This window comes from Agelaius tricolor, unplaced genomic scaffold (genome assembly GCF_023055355.1).
Source record: "Agelaius tricolor isolate 1412-34295 unplaced genomic scaffold, bAgeTri1.0.p SCAF_4, whole genome shotgun sequence".
Taxonomy (NCBI): Eukaryota; Metazoa; Chordata; class Aves; order Passeriformes; family Icteridae; genus Agelaius; species Agelaius tricolor.
The window spans coordinates 16,261,853-16,277,504 of NW_027269264.1; the positions used below are offsets into that span (position 1 = coordinate 16,261,853).

At 37.2% G+C, this 15,652-nt stretch overlaps 1 protein-coding gene across 6 annotated transcripts in view; it reads left to right on the plus strand.

Moving 5' to 3' along the window:
* The window catches only part of CDC42SE2 (CDC42 small effector 2), an 83,373-nt gene that overhangs the window by 8,673 nt on the left and 59,048 nt on the right, over window positions 1-15,652 (plus strand). For 4 of the 6 annotated variants that reach the window (XM_071424727.1, XM_071424729.1, XM_071424728.1 and 1 more), the window contains exon 3: window positions 6,069-6,151. The exons of the other annotated variants lie outside the window; for them this stretch is intronic. The gene's annotated coding sequence lies outside the window, so the exon portion shown is untranslated. The remainder of the gene's footprint in view (window positions 1-6,068; window positions 6,152-15,652) is intronic. 6 annotated transcript variants of the gene reach the window in all.

Consider the following 15,652-nt stretch of genomic DNA (forward strand, 5'->3'; position numbering starts at 1 on the left):
ATCTACCAAGAACACTTGCTGCTGATAGCGCATGTCCTGGTGATTTCTGCCAAAGCATTGTGAATGTTTAAATTGCTTGATTTTGGGTAAGCATATTTGGATTCTTCTGTACTTGCTATTGTTTTCTCAGATACAGAATTAGTTCTGAAGCATCAGAACTAATTCAGTGCTAGTTTATTTGTTTTCTTTAATAAAGAACAACTGTGTTCTGTTCTGAAACTGATTCTTAATTGCCCTTATTGCTGATTACAGATAAACTTATAAATACCTATGAATTTTTTGGAAAAGTTGACAAGAGAAAAGTTAAAGCTGACTTTTTTTGTCTCTTTGTTACTGTAGTCTAAATAAACTTGGAAAAATTGGAGACTTGGATGAAGAATGATTTATATTCCCCATTACTATATTGATTGTCTCAAACCTCAAAGTGAGAGAACAATGACGACTGTGAAGGATGTAGAGGGGAAGCCATTCAAAAGGTGGCTGAGGTCACTCAGTTTGCTGAGCCTGGAGGAGACTGAGGAGAGGCAGAGACCTCGTTGCAGTCTACAACTTCCTTGTGAGGGGTAGAGGAGCAGCATTGATCTCTGTGATGACCAGTGGCAGGACCTGAGGGAATGTGCTGTGCTAGGAGAGGTTTAAGTTGGATATTAGGAAAAGGTTGTGTGCTTGGTTCCTGGAAAAGGCTCCCTTAGGAAGTGGTCACAGCACCAAGCCTGACAGAGTCCAGAAGTGTTTGGACAATGCTCTTGGGCACATTGGTATGACTCTTGAGGCTGTCCTGTGCAGGGCCAGGAGTGGGATGATGATCCTTGTGTTCCCTTTCAGTTCAGCACATTATATGAGTCTATGAAATTTAAATACTTGCAATAATTTACTAGTTTAAAAATACTGACCCACTGCTATTGAGAATTGTAGGCATTGATATGTGTTCAAAATGCAGACCAAGTCATGATGGCTTTTGTCATATGGCCTGAGAGAGTTGGCTTCTTAACTATATCGTTGCATAGGTGAACCTTAGAGCACAACAACCAGGAAGGGTCCGAGGGGAGTTGAGATGCTCTTGCTGCATCAGAGTTCAGATGAGTCAGGAGGTTCACCAGAGCTGCCTTTGCCACCAGTAGAGCAGAGTTGTTAGCCTGGCGTGACGTGAACATTCAGACTGTTCTTAACTTGGGAGGTCATCCGGAGATCTCAGCCATCTGTGTGTGCATTCACATTACTTGGTGCGTTTTGTTTTTACAATGCTATTCACTTGTTGTACACAATCTGTCATAGTAATAACTCTTATTACTGTGATATTTTTCCTTCAAAATGCCAGGCCTCCTTTTGAGAGTGCAAGTGTGGGAAGTGATGGCTTTGACAGTCTTTGCCTTAGGAAAACAAGCTGCTTTTTCAAGGCTGTTTCTGCGGGGGCTGAACATCACTGTGTACGCAGTGTAGTCATTTGTATATCTAGTGACTTGCTAGGTCCTTTTTTGCATTTTGAGGAGAAAGATACTTACCATCTACTAGACTATCTCTCTCTAAATGTCTTTAAAAGACAAAACCTGTGGGTCAGTAGGACTTCAGACAGTGAACTGTTATAATTTTGGGTGGGATTTTTTTTCATTCCATCATTCCCTTGACCTGTTTCTGTTACGTACAGGATCTGTAGTCCCACACAGACTGATTGTCATCTGGGTGATTTAAAGCAGACAGATTTTGCATATTAGATTATGAAGAAAAAATTCAAGTAACCTACATGCTTTATCTGATGAATCAGTGAAGTTACTTATGTCAGGTTTTCAAAGTCTATATTGGCAGGTGTGAAAACAGAGTACCTGCTCTGAAAAGCATGCTACTAAATGCACCTTCCTCCCACTGATTAGAAAAAAAAAATAAAAGCTTTTATGGTAGTAAAATAATCTTGAGAAAGAAATTTTAGTACATGGATACTTTTTCTTTCACTTTAGAAAGGTTTAGCCTCTCAAACTTTTTCATACATATTGAGTTTCTCCATACTCAAAATTCAATGTGCCTAATTAAATTGAAATACAAGGTTTCACCCTTTATGTAGCTGAATTTCTGCATTTTCTGCTTCTTATCCCAGAGTATCTTTCAGTCTTCTCCCTAGTGTGTTCATACAGTGTTATGTGTTCATCTTCTAAAGCAAGCATGTGTGTCTCTGAGCCAAGGAATTTCATTAGAAAGAGGAGAAATAGGAAAGCCTGATGCCAGTACAGATAAACAGGACCTGGACACCAGTCTTCTGGGTGTCTGACCCCTACTAGTTTCTGGGAGAATTATTTGCCTTTTTTTTCTGACTTGGGAGGTTTTCTGGAGGCCACCCAAGATAAATGCATACCTTGTATTGAAATGTCTTGGTGTTGCTGTGTTCTAAGGATCTCTTGAGAACAATGTTTGAGGTGAGGAAAAGGCATTCTGAGGTAAGTTTAAGTAGGCTACTGTCCCAAGTCCTCTTGTAGGGCTAAGTTGGTGAACAGAAGTATCTTTCTCCTAAAGAAACAGAGTGTCTTTCTCCTAAAGACATACCTTAAGTGTAAACTCCATCTCTAGTTTGTTCTCTAAGGAGCTCTGATTTTGAGATTTATATCCCTCTGATAAGAATGGGAGAAACTAAAATGAGCCTTCTCAATTTTTTTCAACTTATCTTTAATGTTACATCCTGTATGTTAATTTTGGTGCCAAATATGCACAGGTCTGAATTCACTGATGTTTCACTGACTCCATTCATTATGGTTCTGTGTAATTAATTGCTGTACCAATTACAGGCTTCATAGTGAAATAATAAAGTATGCTCTGTGGGCTGTCCGTAATTTCCTGTATGTATGTGACTTTGCCTTTTACTGGAATAGAAAGAAGATTTTAAACCTGTGTGTATATATATGGTGTATGTCTACAGAGATAAAAAATTACTTAGGTGCAAAATAAATAATTGGTATTTTTTTCCTTTTTGTTTTTAATAACATTCAAAATGATGAAAAAGTTCCAAATGAAGACAGTGAAACCCAATGCAAACTTTAGATTTTTACTTTCTAATGGATAAAACAGTTAAACTGCTGAAGTTCACTGTTTTTTTTCTTCTAGTGGACAGGACTGAATGTCTGCAGACTAACTGTTCATGTATTGTAAATTCACAAGCTCTGTAGCTTAGAAAATCTTTTTCTTTATTGTATGAATACATCTTTAAAGTTTACAGTGTACATGTGTTGTGTTTTCAAGTTCTGTATCAAATTCCAACCTGTTTTATATAATTGGAAAACGACTTAGGTGTTATGGAGCTACAGTAATGATTTTACTCTCTGAATTTGATACTTAGGAATAGCAGTATTAATTTTCTCAATTCTTTTGATGATTATGATGCTTTTATAGCTGTTCCACTAAAATATACTTCTTTGGCATTGAGGTTCTCTAAAATAATGTCTCTCTTCAGTAGAAGCACTGTACTAATAGATACATTTCACTTCTCTAAGGGCACCCATATCCCATTTTTTCAACCCTGTTGATTTGGTTTTTGTCATCTTTGTTTTCATACACAGGTTTTATAGTGAACTCTTCATAGAAGGCAAATGTGATGTGTAAGCTGGGATGGACTAAGTAAAATAAGAAATCATTTGAGAGATAATATCAGGATGACAATGAAATCACCTGTTAATGTGACCTGTTAATCACTAATGCAACATTAGTGATTTTTTTGTAACTGGTTAAATCAGTAATGGAATTATTATTTAGAAATACAGGCTTGAAAACAAGGCTTCAGAGAAGCATACAGCTTCAAATTCGCACACAAATGATACCACTTAGACAAATGCTTGTTGTAACTGGATTTTTAAATGTGATGTGGGCAAGTCTGCAGTAAGCCCTCCAGAGTTACTAGAGAGTTGGCACTGCTGGATAAGTAGTGTGCCTTGGCAGTACCTGCAAACAACTACTTTTTCCACTCTGCTGTAATTTAATAGCCTTTCAAGCCCAAATCTACCATTTACAGCAATGATTTTATTAATTAAGTTGTCCGTTAGGATATATGTTTAGTCTCCAGGATTCATACATCTGGAATTCAAAATAGCTGTGACATGATGACTTACAACCAGTGGTACAGATCATCTCATTTCTGACTGACTTTTTAAGATGTTGTTCAAGGATGGCTTTCATTGTTCTGTCCTGCTGCTCTTACAGCATGTCCCTAGATTTCTAATGATGTTTAGGAAAGTCTTTTTTTATTTAAGGAGAGGGGTGGAGGAAAACATTTGGCTTAGAGATTGTAAATATAGATATTCTTATATCTACTGTTACCTCATTTGTATAAATGTTATTACATATTTAAATTGTTTATACAGAATTGGTCTCGACATGCTAAGGATGTTATGTGTGCTTTTAATGTGTTCTTTTTGCTAATTTCTCATAATGCAGTTTTCTCTCAGTGAAATTTACTAATGTAAATCTCCACTTTGCTTTCAGTTGCATTGCATTTGAGTGAGGAGGTCTGTGTTTAACTGCAGCTAAATGAGCTGTTTCTCCTATCTATGTATCAGCTATTGTCCACAGTGTCTTAAACTAGAGGGTAGCTAAATTTCAATGACACTTCTGTTATAAAGTTGACATCTACTCTAAAAAGACACGATTGCCTTTCTGTCTTTGAGGATTTTATTTGCTTCATATTGGACTTTCACAGCTCTTGCCATGCAATGCCATGCAGACAAGTTTATCCCTTTCCCCTTTTCCTTCACAGTATTTTTATTTTCAGCAACCATTTTTCTGCATTTATAGTCTGCTATACCTGCTCTCATTTGCCTTAGCTCTTCGTTCCTAGTTCGTAATTTCTCTGACAATCTTTTCTGAAAACTACATGGGTAAAGATAAAAACCCCTAATTTTACATTTAAAATCTGTCCTATGTCAGTCTGAGAAGAAAGAGAAGACTTGGTTCCCTAGTGTGTGGGCAAGGAAGGGCTCAGATATGATAAAAAAGCCCCCAATAGAAGTCTGCAAGCAAATGCCTTGCCATATAGTGTGAAGGTTAAAACATTGGGGATCACAAGTGTAGAAGGGGGGTGGAACTTTTTGTGTGGGGTGTTGTTTTGCCCTGTTTGGGTTTTGTTTTTTTTGCTTATTTTAGTGAAATCTGCAAAACATTGCCCTATCTAACACAGGAGATGTACAAAATTTCATTTACTACCACATTTACGTTATTTTTATATGCACATTTGAAGTGTAAACTAGATTGTTTGGTATTTTCAGCTTTCCTCACATCTTCTGTCTGTTTTGAAACCCATTTCTGATATATCAGTGCTTTCATGACTATCATTGCAGGTGGATGCTCTGTGAATACCAGAGTCTTCTGGTTTGTTTGGGTTGAGCTTTTTGAATAGAGGTTTAACAGCACTAAATATTCTCCTACTACTTCAAGTAGCAGTGATTCTTCTTTTAACTCAGAGCCAGCTCTTATGAGTGTGTTTCTTTTATTGCTTGCAGTACTTGTAATGCATCCTTCCTTTAACTGAGAACTGCTGAACTTGTTAGCAGATGTCATGGATGTGATTTAGTAAAAAACTTGTTTGCTAAACCTCACACACTTCATGGCATTTAACTGCCATGTTACATATTATTATTGGGAACTAGTACAAAACAGTTATTCCTGAATGACCTCGTATTGCCAGTAAATTGAAATCTGATCACTAGCTATACTCTTGAAGAAATAATGTTGGAATATACATACAATTTCCACACACCCCTGCTAATATAAAAATTATTTATGTATTTTAAACAGTGTATAAACATACTGGGATATAAGGGTTAAGAGGACCTAATAGTGCACAAGTCAGTGGAAGTTTCTTTCAGCAGTGCTGTAAACAAGGTAGTCCTAATCCTTGGAATCATTCACAAGTGGAAGTAGCTCAGTTATTCTGACACCTGCGGTGCTTTGCAAAGGAGAAGCCTTGGAGGAACTCCTGACTCTCCCTCTTGGTAGCTGATTTTTTCCTGGAACCATGAAGTTACATTGCTCTTCACTGTGAATAGTTTGGATTAGGTGCTGTAACAGATAGTAACTTAATTCTGTTTTTTTTTCAGTTTTTCATCGCTCTCTAAAATTGGGGATATCTTCACTGAATAACTTGCTGCTTAAAGAAAGTTACAGAAGTTGGGAAATTCAGGTAGGCAATACTTTCGGTTTACTATTCACTTTAAATGTTGATGCAGATATGTATGACAGATCTATAAATACTCATTGTACCAAAACCATCAAAGCGTGATATAGATTTTAACCTTACTAAGACTGAATGTGGTTTCATGGCACCTCTTGTGAGCTCTAAGCAGGCCCTGATAAGAAGTCGAGCAGACTTATGATATTCAAGTGTTCTTTGTGCTCATAATAAAAATACATTAATGTTCAGATCTAATGTGATAGGAAGTCCAGGTACTTTGTAATGCTCAATAAATTTAATAAACTATTTTTGACAAACTATTGTCTTGTTGCCCCAAGACTCTGGTATTCATGCAGCCACATACACTTCCATTTCTTTTCCCAATTTTCTTATCAGGGACAATTCTTGATGGATTTGCTGATTACATGTATTTCATATTTCACTTCCTTTGTTTCAACTAAGGCTTCTAAAGAGATCTCAAATACTTAATTCCAATATAAGATGACAAAATTCTTTTGGTGTTCTTTGTGTAATAACTTTCATGGCTTTAATAATTTAGTTTGCAGCTCTGTATATTACAGAGTTGTTTATCCTGGTTTGCTCTGATTTTAAGGATTCATCCAACTTTAATTCACTACTTTCTAGTTTTTATTTCAAGTACATGTGCTTTGGTGTGGTGTTAAATAATGTGTAGGAATGGACAGTAGTTTTAATTACCTGAATTTTCCTCCACCAGAATACTCAGATAGATCTATTCCTATTTGACTTTGCTCATTGATAATGATTGTAGCACATTTATATGGGGTTAATTGCTGTGGATTACACTAACAACCAATGAAGCAGTTAAGCCCTGAAACTATTGCTGATTTCCTATGACCTCAATTCTACACAGCAATTTTAATTTTAGAAGCTTGTAGTTCTCCTTTAATATTTTTTTTTACTGTTTTCATATTTTATTTTTTAAAAATCCAAATGAACTCTGTGGAAAAGAATCCTGTAGGATATCAGTACCTTTGGAAATGTATATAAAAATCTCTTGCACATGTTGTTTCTCCAGAAAGAGATGCAACTTGTGAAACATATTGCAAAAACTCTCCATATAGTGTTTTACAGGCTTTGTTATTGATTTCTTTTTCAGGAGATAAGTGTCTTTCTATTTTACCTTACTCTCTGCTTCTAATCCCCATTCATGTAGTATGTAATTCAAGTACCAGTAAAAATCGATGCTTTACCCTAAAAATACTCAAAGTATGTTGAATTTTGTTTAAATACAGGTAAGATTACATTTTGCATTTTAAGATGCTAGTCAGTGTTACATTTTCTGTTTCATTCTTTCTGTCTCCCTTCCCTCAAGTTCCTTTGAACACTCTTGATGTGTTTTCAGTATGACTGACGATACCAGACATGTTTGGGCTTATCCTTAGTGTTGTGCACTTCCTTTCCATTATCACCTGATCTTTTTAGCTCTCATTTCACTATTACTTGTAAAACGTTTCTGCCAGGGAGTCTGGGGAAGAAAGTCTGCACAGGAATTTACGCTGGAGAAGCATGTGACAGAAAGGTGACTGTATTATTAGCATGAGAAACTGAAGTGTAAATGGCATCCCACACTGGGAGCAGGAGCTGCAGTCTCTGTTGCTGACCCTGCAGCTTTGACCTGCTGCTTGTTGCTGGGACTCAAGGACATTCCCAGATGTTTTATGTGCCCACCATGTGAAAAATGTTTCATTGCAGAATGGAAATAGTCTGTGCAGGTAGGAATCTCTGTCCTTTCGACTCTGTCAGGAAATGGGAGAGAGGAAGAAATAGTAGCCCAATTGTAGTAACTAGCCCAAATCTAAGGTAATTTTTAAGTAGTTTTATAAACTGCCAACCTCAAAAAAATTCACAACTAGAAAAATACTGTCCCATGAGGGTGGATGGAAGAAGGAAGGCAGGCAGTTGGGTAGCATGTGTGGGGGTGATAAGGATAGGTAAAAGATGATGGTGATGATATCTATTTGAAGAAGACAACTCCGAGGAAAAGAAGAGCAGTATTTAAAACCAGAGGGGAGTAAGGGCTGTACTGTAAGCAGCAGCAGGAGGGTACAGGGATGGATGACAACTGGTGCAGGAAGGCAAGTGGGGAAGAAGCAGAGCTTCTGGAGCAGAGGTTCGGTGAGTGGTGATCGCCACTGGAGCAGGAGCAGACAGGAAGCAAAGAGAACTCGCAGTGCAAAAGTACGTGTGTTTCATTCTTGTGCCAGAAACAAGTGAAGTGCAATGGGTGTTCCCAACCTGTTGGCTGGCCTTTCTGTACAACCTCCAGGAGTGTCTCCAGGAAGCTTCAGTCATAGAGTAGGAAGCGCAGCCTTCCTGACTTGCATTGCTGGCAGCTATGATGTTGGTGATGGTAAAATCTCCATAAAAACCTTATAATCTGGCCTATTCCGGATTAAAAAAAATAAAAAAAAGCCTTAGATCCTAATATTTTTCTTCATTTTTCTTAAGGTTTTGAGGTTCAGAAATTGAAAGTATGTAAGATAGTGATGGACAGTGCTCTAGTGCCATTTCCTGCTGCCTGTTTGCCTAGAACCCTGCAACTTTTCCTTTCCCTGCTTCACTGCAGTTGTGTGGTGGACTTTGTTCACATGCCAGGGCTTTTGTCACATGACTCTGACCATGTGCTTTGTGGATGTACTTCCAGTCATGTGAAGTATAAGTATTTAGGCTTGTGGCTCTTCTTCATAGTTAGTATATTCCTCATCTGGCCTCATGATACTCTTAAACATACACTTTCCAACTGTTAAGAGGAAACTCCAAAAAAATCTGAAAAAAAAAAACCACATTGAAAATGTGTTTTTCTCAATTTTTCCATTCTCTTACTGCTAATTCACTAAAGTTCTAGAATACTGGGGTGAGGGAAAAGATGGATAAAAACCTTTCTCTTGTGAAGGCATTGTCAAAACTGTAAATTATTAAAGTTTGGCAAGGAAGCCTTTGTTCCATTCATGTCTAGAACTAAAAGCTGGTGCAATGTTTCTGCATTACTCTTTGCATCCAGAAGTCATTACCCTAAAATGCTGGTGGACTGTTCATATATTGTGCGCACATCTTGATGCCACCATAGAAAAAACACACATCTTCAAAATCTCAGATATGTCTTTTATATTCTCGTGCTTTTTTAGTATATGATTTTCGAATTGGGTCTCCATGGGCTGGCTTTTCTGTGCAAGGTTTTAGTTTCCTGAGTAAGGAAATGTTTAGACTTCATCCCCCGCACTTTCATTAATTCTCTATGATTCTAATTTTCAATTTAATAGTTGATTCATTTATTTGAAGCAATGCCAAAAAGAGAAATTTTAGTTCATTTACATAATTGAAATTCAGTGCTTTTTACTCTAAGGGAAAGGAAAGAAAGAAAGGAAAGAAACTCAACATAAGATCTTGGATCTCACCATTTTATTTCATTAAGAACTTCTGTTTTTCAGTGTTGATTAACTACCTTTAACTTCTAAATTCATATAATCGTATTAATCCTGTAGAATAATTAAAGTAACACAGGTAGAAAACTGTCCTTCTGTTGATCCATTTCAGATGCCCTTTTGTGCAACCACTCCATTACTGCTGACTCTTGTACCATCTGTGTTTGTATCTGACTGTCCTCTGCTTCCTCCATTGTTAAACTTGGGTCAAATCACTGGGGTGCAGCTGAATTATGTGACTGATCCAGCTTCTCAAGTGTTCAGAAATGGTTTAGTTTTTTTTTTTCCCCTGAAACATTTTATTTGCATTTCGAAGTAGAACATAGCTGATCCAGCTGAACTATATTAATGTGAAAGTCCATGGTCCTTTTGCTCTCACTTTTCACAGTATGTGGAACATGAAATACAAATTCTCTGAAGCTTTGTGTCATTGGATACCATAAAACTAGGAAACAAAGTTTGTCAATAGGACAATTGCAGTCATGGTAACCGAATTTCATTATACCTGTCTGTATGCAGAGAATAGTAAACAAAAAGAATAGAAAAGTGTGTAGGGAATATTGGTTGATGTCTAAATTAGATACTTAAACTGGTTTGTCATCCTCTGCTGTAATGGGGAAGAGAAGGAAAGCACAGCACCCCAGAGGAATTATGCTGGGAAATATACATGCCTGATGTCCACTTTCTGTAATTTAAAATATTGAATATACACATGAGAGAGCTTTCAGTTTTGGAGTTTTTTAATTAGACTTCTAATTCGCTCTAGAATCCACTTTATTTCACAAATCCGGTAGTTCTCTGCTATAGGACTTTTTTCCTTTCTGGAAGTTGTATGCTATAATCTTTTTCTTAAATTGGCTTATCTTATGTGCAGTGGGAAATAAGACTTCCTGAAAAACCTGTGTCCTATCCTCTTACACTGTACTTTGCAATGAATATTTAAAAAAAAAAAATTGTGATTTTATACTGGAAAAAAAAATCTGCCACTTTGTACTTATGGCACAAAGCCTGAGAAGCTTAAGAGTATAATTCTGGCTTTTTCTACCTTGAATAATCACATCTCCATGGAAAATGCCCCAAAGTCCATTCAATACTTAATGTTTGGGACAAAGTGCTCTCTGCAGAGAGAATGCCAAGGACAAATGTCTTGGGTGTACTTGAACACTGACATCCTGTTTCTTGGGAGAGCCTGGGCTGAGTGTTAATAGTCCTTGCTATGTTCAGTGCTTACTGTTTGTCTTATGTACTTCAGGTTTGTGTGTGCAATACTATGCATTCACTAAAGCTGCCAGGCAATGCCTTGGTGTTACGCAGTCAGATTAGATTGCTAAAGTTGTGAAATAATTAAAGACTCCTATTCTGCAGCATGAAGTTACTTGAAATACTTAAAATCTAGTAAGTTAGGTAGCTCAGAGGCAGAGAAAAGCTGCTGTGAAATCTAAGAACTGGCTGAAAGTGAGCACAAGCAGGAGAGATCTGTTTGTTCCATTAACATGTCTGAATGTTCTTGAATTCTGGGTGGAGCTTCTAATCATGCAGCTGTCCATTTTCTTGAAAGGAAAGAAAAGGATCCTGTTCTGTCCCGTATGAATGATCTAATATAAAGACGGAAAGCATGAGTAATGAACAGACTTGTGCTAATAGCAGAAATTAATTCTCAAGTTTGTCTTTGCCACACAAAACAGTCTTGCAGGCTGTCTTTCGGACCAACAGCACACTGCAGGGCACAGAATGGTTTTTTTTCTAGCTTTGTTCTTAACATTATGTGCAGCTTACATCCTTGTTAGGAAAAGCACTTTAACCTGTGTCCCTTGAAGGAGTGGTGTGTTCCAATATGCACTTGTTCAGAGTTTATCTGTGCACATGGATTCAGAATACAGTCTTGAAAATTTTAGTAACATTTTTGTTTGGAGGTGCAGATTTTACAGGCTTCTTTCTTTCTTCCTGTCATTTCACGGAGACTGACTGTCTGTGACATGTCTACTAATGTTCAGAATTATTTGACTGGACTGTTTGTGTGCTACCTTAGGGTCCAGAAGAGACTGATCAGTTTCTTGGAATATGCTTCATTCATATAATATTATGCTTTGCATAGACATCAATTAGTTATGTAATTTTCTTTGTAAAATACAAAGAGTGAAGCAATTATCTTGCTGCTCTGCCCCCTTTAGTATGAAGTAGTGGCTGTAGATTTTTCAAGAATCTGATTTCTTCTTTTGACCAAGGCAATTAAAAAGAAACCCGTCTTGTCTTTAAATCTTTCTCTGCATTGAAATGTAATTTCAATTGCATTGAAATCAGTCTTTAATCCTTCTAGTCTTTCTTCATTCCCAGTTATTAATCCTACCAGGAATGTTTTCTGTTACTGAATAAATTGGGGAGGAGGGGTAAGTAGGCCAGTATTTCCATTATTCCTGTTGCATAATTGATCTGCCTCTCTGTGACTGTATTATGCATGGCTGACCTTCCGTTTGGGGCTGGTTTATTAAACTTCATTTCAAGTATTTGTCAACAGTTACTTTGTCAGTCATGTTGGGCCTTAATTATGGATCACATTCAGAGGCTGGGCTGCATTTGTGCATCCTGGGCACAAATATTCACTCCTTGGTGGACAGTTGGAAGACCTGTAAGAGTGGATGGCCTCAACCTGGAACTTCTTTAAATCCCACTGACAGGCAAATGAGGATTGCTGCTTTTGAATTGTCTCAGGCACAAAAACAGTGGGGAGTTTCAGTAGCTTCAGTGGGTTTTTGTTTGTTTTTTAATTAATATGAGTGAATTAAAAAATGAGGATAGTAAGGCTACCCTAAACCCCTTTAAAGAGTGGTCTGTTCAAGATAGTGCTAGTATTGTGGGAAAGATGCTTTTACTGTGGTAAGGAGGAAGAGTGAATTACCTGCTCTTAAAGAAGACTACATGGGTGATAGTTACTTGTTACAGCATATATATCTATATAAATATAGATATATGTATTATAGCTATATTTATGTATGCATAAATTACCCTAGGCAGAAGAGGGATGGGAGGCACAGAAAAGCATTGTAATTAATTGCTGGGAGGCAGGAGGAATTGTTTGATTTACAAAGTAGCAAGCTGAATCTATAGTTGAGTAGCACCTGCATCTCAAAAAATCTCTCAGGCGTTGAGTGGAAACTGCGGGGGTACATGACACTTCTGACAATCTCGCAGTCTAACTTTCCATCTGAGTTTTGAGATGCTTCTAACATAAAGGCCCTAACTTGAGAAGCCACAAGAGACTGCTGTATTGACTGTCTTTTAATGGACTGTGACTTAACAAGTAAATGAAAAGCCACACAGTGACATGAATCTCTGGTCCCCACTGATTATAAAGTGCAGGTCCCCAGAGCAGTTTGTATATAGGTGTTACTACTTGATTTATTTGTTGTAGTGAAAACAAATTCATGGAGGTTTGCTGAAATTTCTCATTGTTAACAGAATTTCTATGGAATAAAAACACAACTTACTGTCAAAATTTTATTTACCTTCAGATAACCCAGTCCATAGAATGATTTTGCCCACAAGTGCTCTCTCATAAGTACAATGGTTCCTTTGTTTCTGTACCCTCATTCTTTTGCTCTCCATCTAGCTCCTTCATATCTCCTGCAACTATCTTTGCCTGTGAATATTAAGATATATTTCAGCAAAGCTTTTTGATATGGTAGGGTATCTCTTGTGCTTTTACTTTCCATTCTTCAGATTTTTTTTTGTTTAAAATGAAACAATCAACCCAGTTATTTTATATCATATGTAATCTTCAGACCTGTTTCCTAAGTGTAGTTTCTCTCTCTCTGCTCTGTTCTGCCTTGCTTCTCCTCTTCATCTCTTTCCCCCGTTAGAACCCCAGCCTTTCCTGTTACCTCCAATATAGCACTAACCCTTCCTGTTACCTTTCTGCCTCTTCCTTTTAGCTCCTTCTGTCTCAGAATAGCTACAGAGGTTGGTACCACTGTAGTGATTCTGTTAGTTTGATCCAGAATTTGAAGGCTGATGGATAGCATTACATCATTAAGTCCTTTGTGGTGGGTGGTACAGGAGAAAGACTGTATGTAACTATTTCTGCTTTTAAAGCCCAGGAAAAAGTTGATAGCATTGCAAATACTGACTGTCATGCCATTTATGGGGAAGGGACTTGATATGTGTTATAAATTACAGAATGGTTTGGGCTAAAATGGATCTTTAAGTTAGTATTGGAGACTGATGGATACTCTTTGTTAACCTATGTGTTGGTCCTACGTATTGTTTTGCTGTGACTGGTAACCCCTTGTAAATAGATGTCTTAATTTCCCAGTGTGAAGTTTTGTAGCAGAAAAATCTGTGTCCCAAAACAAACTGTTAAAAAGCACATGCTTGTTCCAGTCTCGAGAGGTTGATATGCTTTCATTCCCATATGTGTTTAAAGAAGTCACGTAGCATTTACTCACCGGAAGCTTTACAATAGAGTAGCACTGCAGCTATTGCTAATTTGGTAGCTCAAGTTGAGCTCAAGTGTGGAAGTGGTTTTTTGTTTGTTTCACTGCCTTTTTTTTTTTTTTAATTTTTTTTCCTTTTCATATAGCTGAGAATCCTCTAGAAGCAAGATTCACATATATCCAGAAATAATAGCTAGTTTTGCAGAAGCTTTTGATATTCTGAGGGTGTGTTTAATAACACAGTTGCTAGTAACATGCAGCTACAAAAGTAACAAAACTCCATTGCTTGACAATTTAAGAGCAGTAGCTTTTCAGAAGAGCTTCTAAAAGACTTCTTACTATCTCATTATTGTGCTGTTAGTATTGGTACACTTAAAGAGCATTTAATTTTTGATAAACTGCATTTTCAATATTACAGTAAAATGGGATATTCATCAAGAAGTGAAAGAATTTTAGACTATTGTTTTCAGAATTTTTGCAAAAATCCTAAGCACTGTGCCTTTTTCCATCAAAATACCAGTCTGTATTTGTCAAAGTTGACGACCAATATGCATGGACTGTTATTGCTGGTGTTACCAGTACTGTCTAAATTTTGCAGCTGTCTGGGATATCAGTATAGTACAAAGCAAGTTAAATCAGTGGGTTTTTTTGGGAGTGATAGGTTTGTGCACATCTCACTAGAGCAGCTGAAATGCTTGAGGTATCTATCTAGCTATGTAAGAATCTACACACCTGCTGGTTTTTTCCAGTTGTTCAATAATGGATGTACTAGTGACATAAAAAGAAGATTCACTCTCTTTTGACAGGTGTCAGCATTATTCACTACATTGCATGTTGAAGAACTGCAGTTATTTCAGCATCACTGTGTGTTATTCTACTGCTCCTCTCTGTTATCCCTCTTTATTTTTCTAGTTACTTCTGCCTTGTTGGCTAATGTGAAATACATGTGTTGTTTGTGGTGGTTTTTTGCTTTTTTTTTTCCCTTGGACTCTAGCTGATGTATGTCTTTAACATGGAAATTGAAGTTCTCTCTCCTAGTTGTTCTATCATCCCAGTTACAGAGCTGTGCAACAGGAGGGGGAGACAGAGATTTGAGATAAGGCTAGATGAAAGAGCAGGTGGAATCAAATACTGAAACACATAGTATTACAAGTAAACAATGGTACCTGTACCATTTCTTGATCTTATTTTGTTCCTGCTTTAAATATTTATGATATATTCTCATGATGGAAGAAAGCCCACAATTGTAGGGTAAGAAAAAAATAAACCTTTTGTTGTACTAGAAGTATTTCACTCAGGGTCCTTGAATAATACCAGTTGTATTCTTCAGGATTAGATGCTTTACACAGAACTGAGACAGGTAATTGTAAATATGCTGCTTTTTTCGAAATGTGGACTTTTATTTCATTGAAAGAAGTGTGGTTTGCTCAGCTCTGCTTTCCTTGTGCCCTTCAGAAGTAACAATGAGGCTAGAAGACCTCAGTAGAACTAGCAAGGGGAAACCCATGAGGGAAGATCTAACCTGTTTCTCAGAAAGTTACCATGAACAAGACTGGGCTGTCCTTTATTAAGAGTTAAAACAGCATGCTTCTCCCTATGGCCCAGGTCACAATTGT